Source organism: Candoia aspera, chromosome 4 (genome assembly GCF_035149785.1).
Source record: "Candoia aspera isolate rCanAsp1 chromosome 4, rCanAsp1.hap2, whole genome shotgun sequence".
Lineage (NCBI taxonomy): Eukaryota > Metazoa > Chordata > Lepidosauria > Squamata > Boidae > Candoia > Candoia aspera.
The window spans coordinates 41,601,819-41,621,874 of record NC_086156.1 but is presented as its reverse complement, the minus strand read 5'-3'; positions in this window follow the sequence as shown (position 1 = coordinate 41,621,874).

Genomic DNA, 20,056 nt, shown 5'->3' with positions numbered 1-20,056 from the left:
TTATTAGCAGAACCTGAAAGCAGAGAACCCAATTAAAGGCTGTTCTCATTATGTGTGAGGGAACTTGCAGCTGTTTATTTCAGTTTTGCTATCTAGGCAGTAAAGTCTGTGGCACAACACATCTAAGGCAGTTGTCTCCATAGAGACGTTTACCCCCAGGGAAAGCACCTCTACTGACTCTTAGAAAGGATCTTGTTTCCTACATAAATGTGGTTACGCCAAGGGAAAACTAATATATACAGAGCAAGTGGGACCACCTGCAGTAAATATTTCTGTGTGGAGTACTCGTCTTAAAATTTCCAGTTATGCTCTTTTCCAGAATACTCTGTCCCATCCACCTGCTTTTTCTGTCTCCTTCAACTATCATCCTGCGTTCCTAGCTGATAAACATGCTCAGTCCGGATAGGGCAGCTTGCTTTGAAGTAGATGATCCCTAAAGTTCTTTGTCTTTCTGCAAGCCATATTGTTTTCCTGAGAATAATGATCCTCTTGTCTGAGGATGATAAAACTAAAAATGAGTACTAAAAAATACTCACTGCCCAGAATAACTGAGTATTCATCACAATATCTCTTTTGCATAATATAGTTTTTGCCAGTGAGCAGTTAGATGAAAATTATGAGAGGTGTGGTCCAAACCATTGGCAGAACATAAGATTAGGGAAGGCTGGAGCAGGGATATGGTGGGGGACAAGGTATCAAAAAAGTCAAGATGTCAGCTTTGATGGCATGAACACCATCTTGGTTTTGGGGCATTTTGTTTTGTTTTTAAGCTCCCGTGTGGATACCTCTGGTTGGAATACGCCAACAGCTCCCACTTTTGTGAGCTATTATTTCATGTAGAGAATAAATTGGCTGAATTCAGGTGTCAATATTCCTACTTCAAATCCACAGGCTCTTGGGAGAGCACTGCAGTCCATCCCTTTTGACAGGCACTGCTCCTGAAAACCAGTACAAAATAAAACATATCAACTGTATCACAGAAAACAAGTTACCTGATTAGTACAAGTGACTATCTTAGTGTGAGTGGATATTTTCAGGGCAAAGCTGCAATTCAGTTGGCACTAAGAAACAGCAGATGAAGTGGGTAAAGTCCCCAACTCTGCTCTTTTCAGAGACATTTCAGAATGACACCCCTGGCATTGTACTTAGATCATGTCCGTTTGCACAGAAATGAAGCAAAAAAGCTTTAAGCTTTCATTTAACTGAAATGCGGCAGATTTCTACACAGCTGCCTCTGAGCACACAAGCAATTTACAACAAAGGTCCAAGAAACAAAAAGTAAAACAAAGCTGGTACAACCCAGGAGAAACACCGCCAGCCCAGTGACAATGGTGCATATCTAAACAAAGTAAATTAAGGCTGTAATCTATAATCACACTACCCTAGAAACTGGATTAAAAGAAAGGATATCAAAATGCTAAATGTCTTCTTTCTACTCACCAGACGTGTATGATACTGTGTAAGATAGAATAAAATTGGTTCTGCTACCAACAAAAGAGTTCTCAGATGCTATGCATTCTAAATTTCTCCTTAAGTAATTTCATAAAATCTGGCCCAACTTGAATTGACAAATGCAATCAAAGTAATCTGAAGAAAATAGAGAGATGGAAATGAGGGAAATAATTGAGGAGAGGGGTGTGTGCAAAGAAACAGAGACAAAAAGAAAATTCAGGTCACAGGAGTCACCGAAAGGTTAGTAGTGCTCAGAAAATGTAAAATCATTGTACCCCAAAACATTTGTAACTTAGCAGCGTGCTACTTAAACAGAAATCCCTTCATTTTTATGACTTGCGTGTCCAACTAACAGAATCAAAGTGGGAGCTCAAATAGAAGTTTGTCTGCCAAGTGTTAAGCATAAATACTTGGAGAAAGTAAAGCCAAGCTGTTCAGTCCTAGGAAGCAACAGCTGGTTAACTGGAGAACTTTCTTTTCCATGTTTAGTATTTATGATCATCACAACAACAGAAACACTGGAGTAGTTTCGGAAGCAAAACTTAGCAAGTGATTGTAATTCCAGTGCACCTGAAGAAAAGCTAGGGCATAGTGCCACCTACATAAGGAAAACTGATTGTGTAACTTAACAGCACAAACTTAACAGCACAGTTTTCAAGTCAACCTTCCATTCCCACAGGTGTGCAAACCATGAATTCAAGGGCAGCATCTGTGGCTCTCAGAAGTTCACCCAAAGTAGATGTTGTCAGAACAAAAAATTGTCCCATGTTGTGGGGAGAGATGAAGGGAGGATTAGGGGCCAAACAAGTACCTGAAGCCTTTCAGAGATTTAAGGCAACCATTTCATGTTTCAAGGGTAATTCCAACCAAAATGGGTTCCCACCCCACTTACTTTTAGAATATGGCCTTTGACATGTCATGTAAAGCTGGCTGCTTTCCTTCAGAGTGAAGGAAGTTCTGAAATCTGTATTAGGGTGCAAATACAGAGCATGGTAACCACACGAAAAGATCTAGTTGAGAGTAGAGCATGGCTGTCGGGAAGAGAGATGCTCTTTCTCCAAATATTGGATGCACATATAAGAGAAAAGGCTAGTAAACAGCTTCAAAGGCATTTGAATGTTCAGTGCAGTACAATCTGGCTATAAAGTAAAAATCAGTTTGAAGCACAAGAAGTTTTAAAACAGTTACATGGCTGGTTTTTAAGGCCAATCTAGGCAAAATTGCGAAAGAATTTTTCTCAGTTTATTCTGAATTTTTTTAAAAAAAAATCACAAGAAAACAGATAGCAAAAGGATTACGAGCATCACTCTGCATGTTCCTCCTATTTTCCCCACAACAACCACCCTGTGAGGTGATTTGGGCTACGAGAGAGCAACTGGCCCAAGTCACCCAGCCAGCTTTCATGCCTAAGGCGGGACTAGAACTCTCAGTCTCCTGGTTTCTAGCCCATTGCCTTAACCACTACACCAAACTGGCTCAATATTCCAGAAGCTACAAAATAATGGTCAAAACTGTCTAAGCTAAAGCAAAACCTGCTTTGTATTCACCATCAAAAACATACTAGACACCCAATAAAGAAATATAATTGATAAAAGCTACAATATTCAAAGATGATCTTGATCTTACATTTTCAACACATACTTTGCATTTATTTTTCCCTATTTAGAGAAAATATTCTATAGCAATATGCAACAACTTGTTTACAACAATGACATGATAAATGCTAATCTTATTGCTGCTCATCAATGTATTCAACATACAGACTTTCAAACTTAGATGTCCTAATATCTCGTAGGATTCTAATGGCTCATTATCAGACTGATTTTTTTCCTAATTAATCTGACTGAAATCTTGGCAGCAAGATACAATAGTCACAAACTTTTCAGTACTTTCCTACCAATTAAAAAAATCCTATTAATAAAACTAGGTTAAGTCTCCTATGAAGAGAAGGATTGAGATGAGGATGTACTTGGTGTATGTTAAAAAGTAGCATTTTGCTTTATCTTCATGATATATTGATACACTGCAGGAAAGGATTATCTGATGGTCAATATTCCAGAAAGATAGAATTGTGAGTAGAGATACAGAATTTTTTTTTCTTGTGGTTCTTTCTGGGAATGGATTTTGATTTTTCACTGTCAGTGGATCTTTAGTGGATGAATTTAGCAGAAATAAAGTCCACTAATGTCCTTCCTTCTTGAGAAAAAAAATCTGATTAATTTGTAGAAATGTATGAAGTGGTCAGTACCATTTTATTTTTTTTTTTATTTTTTATACTGTTCATAGCAAAAATGCCTCCCACCTTCATAACGATGTGGAGCTCTTCTAGAGGTCCTTGCCCTTTGCAGCACTTTCTGGGAGCAGCCATATAACTAGCAAATTTATGTTCAGGTATTTTATTTACTCTCCAAACATAAATCTGCCAGAGTAAATCTGCCTGTATGGGATTTACACCAAATTGCACATCCCTAATTCTGAGGCAGTAGAGTCTTTTTCATTTACCAGCTAAGTCTTAGAAAGACTGAATCTTGTCACAAAGCCTTCTGATCCTCCTTCACAGGATTCATACCATAGTCTAAACCATACTGTGGTTTCTTTGGTTTTGGATTAGCATCCAGTCTCCAGGTTTGCATCTGATCGGAGAATCCATCTCATGTGTCAACTCCTCCTCTTGATTGCACCAGAAACAAAAATGTGGGGATTGTGCTGAACATTATGAGCTTTCCTGCTCCTTATATTATATAATAATCTCTCCAGTGGTCTGCAATCTCTCTGCCTTCCCCCACTTCAATTACATTTTCAAGGAAAGACGTAACAAGAGAATTCCTCCCACTGGGTTCTCCTAGATTGGGAAGAGTGGGCAGTCAGGGGGCTTCAGAGCAATGGAAAGATTTGAAAAAGAAAATAACACAACCAGCACAGCCCTCTCCAACAAAAAAAGTCAGCTCAAGAAACATTATCAAAAGACATTCAAAAGGATTTCTCAAGCACCCTGAGAATAAGATGGAAAAACAAGCCTCCTTCACAGGATGGAAAAATTTTAAAATTATAGGGCAAATTTCAGTACAGATTTCTTTAGAAAGAGAGCAGTGGTATATTGTTCTAGCCTCTTTTATTGTTGGTGTGGGATTGCTGCTGATATCCAGAAATCTTGACTCCTGAGGAACAGAATGATTTTTGGGGGGGAGGGAGGAAGGCAGGAGGAAGCATTGTACATCCAGAGTGGGGATCTAGCTTTAAAAGATGATCAAACACTCCTTTAACTGGAACTCATTGAGCTTGACTGACCTAATCTAATCTACATTCCATCCTGGACTCTCAACCATAAACCTCAGCAGTTGTTCCTTGATTGTAGTGGCACACAAATATGATAAATAAATTAATTAGGGAATAGAAAATGAATTTACAGACATTAAGTCCCCCTCTCCCCAATATAATTTGATGTTGAGCTGGAATACTTACCTACAGTATCACTGAACTGTTTTTAGCTCTGATTCTGCAAATTGCATCCTTGTTATTAAAAAAAAAAAGCGGATATTGACATACACAGAGTAGTTTAAAAGCTTCTGGGTGATGTCTGTTACTTCCTTTTCATTGGCTGTTTTCATGTAAGTTATTAACCACCCTGTATCAACCCACTTCCAACTTTGGCCAGTTAAATGCTTTTGAGAAGCTCCCATAAGCAACAGTATTATCCCTTCCTGTTATTTGTACCCAGCATTAGGGGTTCTGTGCTCCTTATCATGAAAGAAACACATATAATTATTAAGGCTTCTAGCAACTGATGGCACTATCTTCCCAGCAAACAATAGACCGTAAGTAAACAGCTTACTGACTTTCCAGAATTTCAGCAACTATGTCTTACTAGTGGTTTGAGGCGAGGGAGAGGGGGCTACCAAATGAACAATTTAATGGAATCTATCTTCAGCTTATCTCTGCTGTCATCAGTAATGAATGAACCTCTTGACCAGTTAAACTTCGTGAAATGGATTGCTCTTTTCTCACTGTTAAGGGCAGAGGGAAACTGGAAACACGTACCTGGCCCTCCATAGGAGGAAACAGCAGGACCCCCTCCCAATATCACAACTGCTGCAAATCCTCAAACATTTGGGGGAACTTGACTATAATGTCTGTTAGCATTAGAAGATGATAGTGTAAGGATAGCTCTGACAGTATTTTAAAATGCTCCTTTTATATGGATGGGGGGGGGGGGAAAGTGCTTCCAATATTTAGGTGGGCCTGCCAAGACAGATAAGTCTGTAAGCAAGATACCTGCAGATATTTAGAATGTAGGAAGTTTCTAATGAGATGTGAATAGCCTGCTGGTTTACTTACAATCATCTAAGCCATTGAAAAACAGAAGCAATTAATTGTCACTGGAAAAGTGGCATTGAACATGTATTGGCTTAACATTCTATGTATCCATTTAACCTAATGCTTCGATATCTATTTAGTAAGACAGAGTTCTGCTCCCGGTGCAGAATAATTAGAGACAAAAAGGTTGGAAAACAAAGCCGTATGAAGCTGCCTGGCTAGAGAGAAAAGAATTTAAGGAAAGAAGAAAAGAAAAAGTCTTGGTTTTCACTGAGAGCTTTCGTCCAAATTTTTGAGGAAGAAAGTATTAGGGTAGTGAAGCATAACTTAACAAATGCTTCATTTTGTTCCCTCCATGCTTTACTATCTTTTTGATAGGATTGCACAGTTCTGAGGCTGCAAAGTTTTCAGCCACATTTTTGTATTTATTTTTTCTTCTGCATTTTATTCTATATACTCTAGGAAATAAAACATAAATGTGCATCTCTTGGTGTGTAGCAGCCTTTTTGAATCTGATGCATTTGTGGCTGGAGATTATGGAATTCTATCACAGCATAACTACAGAGTTGGATATAGCGGCTATACAGATGCTGTTATATTAAATATCCCTTAGGAAACCAAAGTCACTTTGTCCTGTTCTTATTATCAAGCTAGAAAAAGCATGACAAAAGAGTAGATTTTCTGTGTTTCTAAAAAGTACTTAAAGGTAGAGCTAATTAATGAATGTGGATTTTGTTGTTTATTCGTTTAGTCGCTTCCGACTCTTCGTGACTTCATGGACCAGCCCACGCCAGAGCTTCCTGTCGGTCGTCAACACCCCCAGCTCCCCCAGGGACGAGTCCGTCACCTCTAGAATATCATCCATCCACCTTGCCCTTGGTCGGCCCCTCTTCCTTTTGCCTTCCACTCTCCCTAGCATCAGCATCTTCTCCAGGGTGTCCTGTCTTCTCATCATGGGGCCAAATGTAATTTGTTTTGAAGGTTATAACAACCATGGATCAGCATGATATATTAAGCCAGCTAGGGGTGCGGGGAAGGAAAAGTATTTTAAAATATGTCATTTTATGTATGTCCCATTATGGGATTTATACCATCCTGCTCTTCCAACTAAGGAAGCTATTTAATGGTAATTAAGGATGTCCTCAAAATAATGGCATATTGATACATGTTTGGGGCAAGTCATTGCACATGGCTTGAACTGTTGCATTTTAAGAGCTACCCATGAAACAGAAGTTGTAAAGGATGATTTCTAAAACAGACACCATTTTTCAGTAAGAACCCTTCATGTTAACAACTGTTTTCAAAGGCAATGCATCCATTGAACTTCCATCTACCAAATACAAAATTTGCACACAACATTCAAAAATAGCTACTGATGACTTAAAAGAGCTGACAGTGTTCAGGTTGGCCTTAAATGGAGGGCAGTGAAACATCTCTGAGCATGCCATTATTCCTCAGAAAGCACAACATTTTAAGAGTAAATATAGGCTTGCCCATATGACTTGTCACTCCAACTATGAGGTCACCCAAGAAAGCTGCTGCAGGTCCCTAAGGCTCTGCAACCGTCAGCCTGACTGGAATCCTAATCCGTGCCATGTAGCACCTTTGCTATGCAGTCTGCATGTTTATATGCATGTTGATCTCTTGACATTTGGTAAAAAGAAATTCTATTTGCAATAAAGAAGTCACAGCTTGAGGCAGGCTTAATGCAGTCTATTCACTCATTGCTGCCAAGAGAGAGAGTCACATAAAGAGAGTGTGTTACTGTCAGTACTGACTTTGTACATCAGGTTACCCAGTCCTCTGCAAGAAATAAGGTCATAACTTTAAATAAGGCTCTGAGTATGACAGATAAATTATAGCAGCTGTGGAGCAATGCCAATGCAAGATTGCAAAACATGCGGCTCACAAACATGAACATTCTTTCTTTTCCATCTACACTATTTCATTTTCAATCTTATCCTGCCACTAAGGATCGATGTATTCTGCACTTACAGAATTTCCAATATCTCTACAAGTAAGCAACAAACAGCAAACAGTTTGTTCTGCTATTAAGATATAACCATTTTTAAAAGAGTTGAAATTCAGGAGAGGAGGCAGAGAGTAGCAAGGATAGCTGCAGCTTGGGATGTATTGTCCCATGATCATATGGAATTGTTCTAGACAAAATCAGATGATCAATCCACCTAGTTCACTCCTGCTCTCTCTGACCTTGCTGTTGTTTTCAGTGTTTCAGACAAAGACCTTTTATAGTACTGCACTGCTACTAGAGATGGTTCTGGTTGGAGTTGCTCCTTGGATCTTCTGAAACAAGATTTCTTTTCTTCTACTGGGCTACCATAGAAGCCACAAGAGCACTCCAGGAACAGAAAACCTAAGGGACCAAGCATCCAGATATCCAGGTAACTGCAGATATCCTAAGATAAATCTCAAAAAATGCATTGTTTAAAGGTACACTCAGAAGTAAGATACCTATTTTTTTCTTCAGAAATATTTTTGCAAATTTCCATAGAGAAACCAGGTAGGCAGTAAGTCTATTTGTTCATTTCTGAATTTAGCAGTAACAACACTACTCTTCTCATTGCATGAAGATAGCATTTTGTCATTCAGGATAATTAAACAATACATCCTTTCCTTAATGTGATTGTATCCCACTAATTTCTCTTGGGGATGATACAAGATACATAAATAAACAATACTAAACAGTTTGACTAGTTCTCTTCCTGTTACGTGCTCCAAAACATCTTACCTGTTCTAGCATTTCCCAGGTGTGGTGGGATAAAACACCCACCATTCCCAACCAACTGAGCTAATGGAATCCTGACAGTTATAGTCCCAACACATGTGGAAGCGACCAAACTAGAGAAGGCTTCTACAGTAAAAGTTTAACAAGCAGTTCAGCAAAATAATCTGGTACAATCCATTTATTCAACAAAATCCTGCTGAATGTCAAACTAAACTTACCTACCTAAAGTAGGTAAGGGCCTGCTTTATTACATAGTCTATCATTTTTATTTTTTTTAATCTGCTTTGCTTTGTCAATTAACATAAAAACAGTAGGCTGGATCTGGCTTCACCTAATTTTTCCATAAAATAGCTATCTCATGAACTTTCCCTCAGTCAAAATCTTTATTACAGCCTTTAGGCCAGATACCACTACAATAAAAATACATAAGCCCATAATTAATTAAACTAAAATGTAGACATAAAATACAATAAAATTACATTAAATAAATTAATAAAGTAACAATAATACAGATAACAGTGGCAATCACCAAACTTTGTACTAAACTTCAATCGTAGGTAGGACAGATGGCACAAATGGTGACACGACATTGGGCAACCTGGAAAGATATGACAGGGTCCTGGCTGGATAGAAGAAGTGATAGATGAGTACTGTGTTCTCTACCAGGGTAGTTCTTTAAAATGGGATAGATATATGTCTTCCAAGATTCCCTGTAAAGAGAGCAACAAAGGAGCATGTGGCTTAGGGTTTCCATCTCATGAACTTTCCCTAAAATAACTGGCCCACAACTGTCCTCACACCCCATGGTAGTCCTGAGATAATGGTCCCTAGCTATGTTTTCTTTTCTGTATGAAGAAAACTGCTACAAAATTAAGCCTAACCCCAAATTTCTTACCAAAAGATTTTCACTAAACATTTGCAGAAGTATTAACTTAGAAGCAAAAATATTTTCCTTGCCTTTTCTTACATTTATTCCAGGTTTTCAGGTTCAGTGGTGTTAACAATAGTGAGTCCCACTAGAAGACTGATGGTCTCCTTTTTTTCTCTAGAGGCCTAAAGTGTGGGTAGGAGAACCATAGTTTAGATATGAATCTAATGTGAGTGAGGGAAACGCTTCTTAATTTCACTCTCAGTTTATTGCCTTCCGAGAAACAAAACTTGTGAGGTTAATTGCTGTCTATGTCCTCTCAGAAAACACTGGAATGTTCCTGCAACTTCACAGCCTATCAAGGAGGAAGAAAAAGGGGAGGGGGGAATGAAGAGAGAGACACACACATTTTGGCCCATCCCTACCACAATAATTGTTTATTGTAAGAGCCAAGCATTGCACTACAGTTATTTTGTGCTTTCTGTAATCATCCAAGAGTTACATTTAAATATAATTTCAAAATTATTTTCAAACCTCTCTACATTTTCTCAGCAGCCTTAAAGTTTGGCTGGCTGCAACTCAGCATGTTAACTCTCTCACTGAATTAGTTTCATCAGCAATTAACAATAGAATGGTATTAGGAAATCGCTTTCAGGAGCAGTGAAAAGGCAGAAATAAGATGAAAAAGCAGTGACTTCCTTCCCTTGGGGCAGCAATATTAATCAAATGCCTAGGCATGAAGTTGCCTCGGTAGCAATCAGTTTTGTGAAGAAGGAACAGATCTGACGCCCCAACAAGTTACTAATTTTGGCAAGAAAGCTGTGTTAAGGGAGAGATTATAACTGTATCATAATATTACAGCGTAATATTACCCACAAAATTCAGAAGGCCTTCCACACTCAATGCTTTCCAAAAGCAAGCTGTTTGTTTAGAAGAATACTACATGCAACAGAGCAGTCTTGTGACTTTTTTTTATTAAAAAACACCTTGATGGCAGGAGTGATCCAAGGGATAATAATGGATACCTTGGCTGGTGCCAAGTTGCTCATCGCTGATAGAATCATAAAATCAAAGCATTCAAATGGACCTAGTCCATCACTTTCCAAGGCAGGAATCCTCATACTTCTATCTGTAGTTCCATTAAAATAATATAAATCACATTTCCATAGAAATCTCATAGTTTATGTGTTATATTTGTTGGAATTATCAGGAATCAACTCAGCATTGTCTCATAAGCATAAGGGGGTCTCTCTAGCAGACATATCTCCATTGTGCTTGTGGGATGTCACATGGGTCACCTGATTTCCACTTCCTCCTCCTTCTTGGGCTTGGGGATTAACAATCTCCATTACCCTTCTGGCAGATATGCAAGCAGGAGGTGCTGCTGCGTGCAGCTCCTGCCCCTACCATCTTGCTTGCACGCAGACTTTCTATTACACATAGAAAGTGACTACAAAGAACCAGTGATGATTAAGTGCTTTCTGCTATGAACCTACCTGTATCCAGATCTACTGAATAAAAGTAAGCTATCTCTATTTTTCCTTCCTCTAACTACAGTGTGAAGACTGAATTTATTTCTGAATGTAATTAAGCTTAATGTGCAAGTTCTCTTTTGGTTCACGCTTCTACTCTGCAAGATTGCTGTTAGCTGCTTGGAGTTCTTTTATTAACCTTTAAAAACTCCATCACTATTAAGTGATTCCTTTAAGTGATTCCTGTACAGCTTCATTAGAGGTTCAAATATTCTGAGAAAGGGAGGCTATACTTCATTTTATATACTTGATCATGCTTGCCCTATTTATGTATGGATGGATGGAAACCAAAAAGCTCTAAATATTATAACCTTTCCTCAGTGGGAAACTGCTGTTAACACAGGATCGTTTAGTTGCCTTTCTCTGCACCCCTTAAACCTGACATGTTTTTCTGAGACACGGTGACCAAAACAGCACATACTGCCTAAATATGGTCACACAAGGCATATGCATAAAGACATCACTATTATAGCACCTTTATTTTCAATTGCTTTCCTAATGAAAAAAACAACAGCTACACAAAGGGTTGCTGTTTTCATAAAGCTGTTTACAAGAACCCCCGAAATCCTTTTTTGGCCTTCCATTGCCAAGGAGATCATATCAGTGCATATATGAAGGTAGACATTTCCCATTCCAATATATATGATTTTTACACTTGCTTCAATTTAACCTTTTTTACATTTTGCATTTGTCCTTTTAGTAGTCTACCTCCCTAATTTGAAGAAAGGTTATTTGGAAGTTCTTTGCTATCCCTCTTTGTCCTAACCACTTTAATCTGCTGCCATTGGCAAACTGCCCATTCACTGCTCACTCCTAACTCCTGATCTTTTATGAGCAAGTTAATTGAAACTCAGGCTACAACTCAACAATTAACCATATGCAGCCATTAGTCAACACATTTGGCATCAGCTTGGCATTTTTTTTGCTTATATCTATTTCCAGGTTACTATGATAACTAATGGATTGCACGCACTCTTTGTACTATCTGCCTATATCCCAGCAAGACACTTAGCAATAAAGTCCCTGATTTAATAGCATCAGGGATCATGCAGATTCATATCCATATAAGCAAGGATCTTCCCCACTGCCTCCAGTATTAAGGGCCAGACCTGTGGAAGTACCTAATCAGTAATTTGAGTGTCTTTCCAGGCTTTTCTGATTCATACAGAAGAATCTTTTATCGTTAAAATATTGATCTCAGACAATCTGAAACCAACCACTATCTCATTCATGGGACACAGAACGCCATCTGTTTTCTAAGATGGGGTTAGCAAAAATAGAAAAGGTGAGGGCTGACAATGACTTTGGTTTGTTTAGCCCTTGCAAAGCTTATAGAAAGCTCAGTTACTGCTATGTGCCACATGAACTGACCTAGGAATAAGATTCACAGTTTCCCATTTCCTTCAAAGCATGGCTCTGGTGATCCTTTTATCCTGTATGAACTTTACATGCATCCCTGGAACGAGACCTTCTCTGCAGTTGCATGCAAGTTTTAAAGTGCCATTCTCCTCACATGTACAGCCTTCTTTACCATCTTTTAGGCAGCTTCTGTCTTTCCTTCCCACAAAGAGGGGAGAATCTTCATTACTGTCAGTTCTTAATGCAATTACTGTGATGCTGTTTGCTTGCTTGTCTGGATTGGTGCGGCTATTTCAACTGATTTTGTACTGTGTGTGAGTTTTGTGGGGCGGGAAAAGGGTTTTGCATTCATTTAATGGAATGGCAAGATTAATTTGATAAACAGAAATTATTCATTGTGTTGCAGAAATTAAAGGATCAGACTAGGGCAGGGAAACCCAGCTTCTAATCTTTACTTACCCACAATACTTACTGGGTAAATTTAGGCTTGCTTGCTCTTCCTCCATTCTATTTCACAAGTTTATTTTTAATATGAAATGGGAGTGGACTAAAAGAATCTGTAGAAAAGGTGGAATATAAATGTGATTAAGGAACCTATCCTATACAGCAGTATTTCTCAACCTTAGCCATTTTAAGATGTGTGAACTTCAACTCCCAGAATTCCCCAACCAGAATGCTGACTGGGGAATTCTGGGAGTTGAAGTTCACACATCTTAAAATGGCCAGGGTTGAGAAATACTGCTATACAGAATCAGACTTTTAACCCACACTAGCTCAGTATTTCTACAGAGTGGTTTTCCAAATTTCCAAACTAGAGCCTTTTCTCAAAATACTAGGGACTGAATATACAATCTTCAATATCAAGGGCATGCAACGTTTGACATTCTTAAAAGGCTAGTCTTAGGAGTACATTAGTTATAATACTATTATTGTAACCACTGTCCCTATCATTATTACTATTGTTATTACATTATCTCACATATGGAAATACAATATATAGTACATACAATGGACAGAGCCACCTTACAGAAATGGACACGGCCCCAATTGTCTGTTTTGGGAAGGGGCAGGATTTACAGGTTTTCGTTATTTCAAGTCTGTTCCATGGCTTGAAAAATATTTTTACTTTGTTTTCCCCCGGAAACTGGTGGCTGTTATACCACTGATTTTTGTTGCTCAGAAGAATGTCTTAGTATGATAGAGTTCCAAAATTACAAAAAAGCAGTTTGGAGGCTACTTTTGTCACATAATATATTAAAAAATATTACAGGAAAGGCTTTTTCAGAATAATTTAATAGCAATCATATTGTGGCAGAGGAAGCCTCACATGCACAATTTAATTTTGATGAGAATATTAGTAAATCAAATACAGAAAATCATCAAGGAAAAGCATTTCACCATACAGACCAATATAATACAGGAAAGACTTCTGGACAAAGAGTGACAAGCTAATTTGATAGAAGGCATCCTAAATTCTTTATCTAACACTGACTCTGATATTTGGTGACAGAATTATCAATGGAACTTAGATCTAGGAAGGACCATAAAATGTGAAGAGATAAGTCATAATCTCTGTCAAATATGAGATAAGAACTATTAAGTAACTATTCAATTAGGAAGGATATACAGAAGAACTGATGCTGAAGCCACTCCAGCTATCCAAAATAGTTCAGTAGTTCAAACAGTTCTTTCAAATTCAGACATGTTATAGATGTAGAAATGTATTAGAGAATTCTATGCCACCCTAAACTAAATTTCTAATCTTTTGATACTATTTTGTGCCTGTTAATCTATACTAGACTTGTGTTTTCTTAAAAAGAAATGCACTTCTTTGTATACTGAAAATAAAAGTATTTTGTGTCTAAGACCCTAGGAAGGAATATGTCCCAGGGAGGCTTGATATTGAACTTCAAAGGGCCTCAAGTCTGTTTGGAGATGCTGAGTAAGCAAAAACAATGACATAGAAAGTAGATTTTTGAATATAGAGCAACCCCCTTATAAAACTTTTATAAGTTTTATAAAGTAATAAAAACTAAGGGACAGTCAGTGTTAGACATCTAGGTGAGCCTGTCACTCATTTTATATCTGATCTACATTGACCAACTTTACAATGTATATTCCATTCTAAGATATTATTAATCTCACGGTACTTAGTCCTTATCTCTTAAAAGAGATCTGAGGGCCTTCTGACAGAGTCCTGGATATGGTAACCTTCATGCTTTACCCTTTACAACAACCAAGTGGAACGGAATATTGTCCTGCCACAATGGAAAATGTACAATCAGAATGCTGATGCTTGCTCTAAAGTTAAACTTCTTGACCAAGTATTTTTATTTTAGTTTAAAACATCATTTTAAAGTATGGTTAGTCTGCTAATATTTGTTCAAATATTTTGCAGAAAATCATTATCTTTTTTATTAGCGTTAATAACTGGAATAGCTTATTCCATAGTTTCTTTCATAGGATGGGAAGAGCATTAAATAATTGCTGTACAGTTCCTTGCACAAAGAAAAGGATATAATGGATGATGCCGCCAACTCAGCTGCTGATAAGGCTTTTAGCCCTTGCATTCACTTTAAGATTCAATTAAACTGGAAGGAATATTGCTTTAAATGTAGTATATCGCCTCCCAAATTCCAAACCTCCAAGCATAATATCATATAAAAATATGGGGGAAGAGGGCTGAATCTATTTATAACCATACGAGGGCCTTTAGAAGAGTGCTAATTGTTCTTCAGTGATCTTCAGAGATTGATATATTCTTTTTTTTTTCTTTAGCTGCATTAATGAATAATCAAAGGAAGAAGAAATTAATGACTTATCTTCAATAAATGTTACAGCCATTAAAAAAAATAATTCTATTACTCCTTTAATAATGTTTACACACTATTTGAAATATTTTTTTTCTTCAGAGTAATTATCCTTCAGAATATATAATGGCTTTTCTGAAAAATAAAAAAGGGGGCTGATCCCATTTTATAGATAAGGAAAGTGAAAATGAATCCAGTAATCCAGATGACAAATTATTTTGTGATGTTCTTATTTATGCATAACCACTTTTTTAATATATTGTTTTCATTTTCTCAGGCCATAACTGAGTATCACAAAAGTACATAATGTAACAGTCTTGGTGCTTTATTTTGCTTTGCAAACAAGCACTTAAATAAATCTATTTGGATCTGAAAGGCAGTTAACAGTCGGAGTCTAAGAGTCTGCCCACCATATCATGTTCTAAATCCATCTTTACTACATTACTGCAAATATAGTTGGAATCTTAGGGAGGGAATCAATGGTGTCGGTGGGGGGAGGTCAAAAAGTCAAGATGGTGGTTGTGACCATGTGATTGGCACCTCTTTTCCACACATGTGATGTCAACACACATACAAAAGGAAAACAGTTTCGATCAAGTTACGACCGTCATCTTGACTTTTTTGACAGGCATCCCACCCAACCTTATGAACAGTGCAGATGCTCCTGGAAGGAATTCTACCAGGTTAGACTATCCAATCCTCTATCCCAGGCTGTTGTACTCAAGAGGTCCAAAATCTTTTGGAGCATATGCAAAGTGTTGCGGGCATATTATTTCATACTTTGGGTACAAGTATGACTTATTCCTCACACCCATTCTAGGTTCTCAGAATGCTCACTTATTACCTCAGCTTACCTTTGTCTTTTTCATCAGCAGATAGGCACACTTTCAAACAAAGCACTGAGCAGGAGTCATTTTATTATTTTTATTTTTTATTTTATATTATTTTAATGATTTCATTAGAACACTTAAAGACCTTATGTGACTTTCAGAGATATTGTTGGAAATACAGATAATGTTTAGGCTGGTATTTGTTGTAAACCTTCCTAGTCTCCCCACCACCACTTTTTTTTTGTTGAATTTAAAGAATTTAAATCAAATTGGATTGAGCAAACAACCTCACTGGCATTTAGGGAGGTGTCTGAGGTACACTGGTACTTAGAATAAAATGTGATCTTAACTAGATTAAGGATAGGAGCTAGAGAGGACAAAGCTTTCTATGGCTAGGAAGGCCACAAGGAAAAAGAAGCAGCAGCAGCAGCAGCTAGTTGGGGACTAAGGCTTTCTACTATCAAAAGTAGTCTAAAGATTGTAAACAACTTATATAACCTTGTTATTGTAAATAAACTAAGACGGTTTAATGGGAAATCTTGCACCATTTTTAAAAGAAGAAATAGTGACCACAGAACCCACATTGGGAATCCAGAACCTATACTGAGTGGCAATGGCTCTCAAGTACAGTTAGTCCTCATTTAGCAACTGCTTCATTTAACAACCATTCGTAGTTCTGATGGTGATGAAAAAGTATCTTTATGTCCAATCCTCGCATTTATGACCTTCACAGGTCTATAAACCAAAGGAAAGCTGAAGTAAGATCATAAGCACAGTTGCGGATTCACTTAGCAACTGCTTTGCTTAATGACCGAGTTGCGGGTCCCAATTGTGGTCACTAACAAGGATTACCTGTATCTCAAGCCATCTTCTCCCCATCATCTGCTACCAGTGGCAAAACTTCGTTTAGGGCAGGAAAAGCAAAAGTAGCAGCATTTACCAGTGTTACCTGCAATATCCATTGGCAGCAAGGGTAGATAACAGGCAAAAGTCTGCCAATAACAGCACATACGTCATCACTGATGCTATATCACCATCCATCTCCTCATCCTTCCATATATATATGGAATTTTAATGATTTCATTAGAACACTTGGAGACCTTATGTGACTTTCAGAGATATTGTTGGAAATACAGACAATGTTTGAGGCTGGTATTTGTTGTAAACCTTCCTAGTCTCCCCCCTCTTGAAATTTTGAGAAAAAATTCAAAAGAAGATAAAAACTAATACAAACTAAGATAAAGTGAGAAAAAGAAAAGAAGAAAGAATCAAAGAGAAAGCTAAAAGTGCAAGAGAGAGAGAAAAAAGTAAAAGAAAAAATAGAAAAGAAAGGAAGGAAGAAAGATACAAAGATGAAGCTTCCAATTTTCCTTCCAGCAGTTATAAGTACAATTATAAATTTACCTCCTACTCTATGGTTACAAAATAACTCTCTTCTTTCTATAGTTTATCCTGTCTAGTCATCAAAACCATAAACCATAAGTTCATTTTTTTCTCTTTCACACAGAAAGTCCATAAGGGGTTTCCAGTCAGCCATAAATGTAAATATTGTCTTCGCTCTGATCAAAGAAGTCAATTTACCATCTCAGCAAGTTCCATCATCTTCACTGACCATTTCTCCATTGTGGGTAGAGCTGAATCTTTCCATCTTTGTGCATATAATAATCTTGCTGCAGTTATCATGTATAAAAACGAAGTTTCATGACTTTTTTTCCAACTGTTTGTCCATCAGTCCCAAAAGAAAAACCTCCGGTTTCAATTATATATCAGTCTTTAAAATCCTCTGAATCTGAATCAATGTATTTGAATCCAGAATTTTCTAGCTTTTTTGCACACCCACCAAAGATGATAAAATGTTCCTTCTTGTTCACATTTCCAACATAAATCTGAAATGCCGTTATACATTCTAGACAATTTCTCTGGTGACATATACCAATAGTTCCCCATCCTTCCTCTACCAACACTGTTTTTTTTCATATATTTTCTGTATACTAATAGCAATACAAATTATGACAATCAACCGCTTAAAATGGCTTCAATCTAGTCTGCAATAAAGATTCTTATCAGGTCATGTCTGGGTGGCTTCTGTTGCATTCAAAAGTCTGAAAGCTTTATTATTTATTTATTTTATTTATTTATTAGATTTATATCACCTGATGATTCCTGTCCCAACATACCTCCCACACTACCTTGGTAATTTTTCCTGCTGAGGACAGGTGATGGCCTTCTGCTTCCAAGGCATGTGCTTGAGGACTAAGTCATAACTCTTAGGAAATTAAAAAAAGATGAGGAAGATATTTTACAGTTGTTCCGATCCCACAATTTTCTCATTTCCTTGCATCTGCCTATTACTGACATCAATATGAGCCATCCTATTATGTAGCTATTTATTTGATTGATTGATTGATTGATTGATTTCTATAGCCGCCCATCTCAACAAGTGACTCTTAGTTGTTTAAAGCTCTGTTCTTTGCATCCTAGTTTAAAGGATCATGTAACAATGATGGGAAAAATCTGGGTTGGACCCATGGGGTTGGGGGGGATCAGTAGATAAGTGGTTGACCTGGTACAAGTAATTGCTTATCTCTTTCATCAAAATGGCCAGGGATGACTACATTGGAGCCATGAAAAATCAGGAGTTCATCAAAGATGGTAAGAACTGAGGCACCTATCTTCTTCTGGGATTTATAACTTAATTCATGGGAGACTTAAATCAAGATATCTGGACCAAATTAAGTAAGTTAAAGTTAATGGAATCCTAGATAATTTCAAGTCCTAGCATTTTGCTGCTATTAGGATCAGACTACTGGTTCTGGGAAGGAAACAATACTATTTTTACTATTAATAAATATATATATATATATATATATATATATACACACACACACACACACACATACATATATACATATACATATACATATATATACATACATACATACATACACACACACACACACACACGCTTCATGGTGAATGTGGGAGTATTTATCTGACAACAGTGATTTGCATTTTGGTTAGAATCAATGTGTGCACATCCTAATAACAAATCTAAGATTGCATATGGTCTATTCAACTTTCATTAGTAAACTCAGTTTGTAATTAAAAAAAACACACTGTATTTTAAAGATTTGTACTCTGCCCTTCAGAACAGTTTTTCCCCTCACATGGAGCTTTTCTATGCAATTTTCCATAATACACATAATTCTTATGAAAGGCCTTATTTTAATATACATTTCTTGTTTTGTACATTTGTGTAATGTAAGCTTTGTGAACTGAAATTTCCCTGGCACAACCCCATTTTTAAATAATAAGCTGCTCCCTTTTTTGCAATTTTCAGAAGTATACATTCTTTTTCAAACACATATCTCTCAAAATAAATGGTTTCTTTTCTCCTGCAGATTTCTGATCAGAGAAAGACAGACGCTAGTAAACTCCATCCAACACGGCTCCTCATGCCGCAGCAAAATTATATTGGCAAATAACAGAAATCCACAGCCCCCAGAATTCATGGCCAATTTCTCTTACATCCCTGGTTGAATCTTTGTAACCCGTATTCTCGATGGAAGACATTAATTTGCTCTTTGTCAAGACTGCCAGCCCTGTGCTACTAAATTTTGAAAGAACCTATTTGTGCATATTGAAGCATGGTCCAAAGGGCTCTTACTCAGGGGGCGACATGCTCAGAATACATACAAACTTTGTGTTTGTCATTGGTCATGCTGAGCAGGCAGGCCTCTCCTTTCTAATCTCATCAATGTCAGAGTGATGGTGAAACCAACAGCTGTGTCAGAGCAATTGGAAAAATAGATTCAGAACAAAGGGGAAGACCCATCGCAACAGGGCTTCTCCCTCTAGAACATAAGCTCAGCTTCAGCAGAATACATAAATATTTCATTCACTATTTTGTACTCTATCGCTCCTCTGCTTTCTTCTCTTTGTCCTCCCCCCAGCCATCAGCAACACTGCTAAATCGGTTCCTGTTTAACGGGCCCTAAGAGATTAGCTGCTTAATAAAAATGCACCTCCTCAAAAGCCACACCTCATAATATTCAGACTGCCCTGATTCTAATACATGGTCAAATGGTGAACATACATTTTCCGGTACAAAATACATTGTTACATTCCAGGTTTCCTTCCTTCCT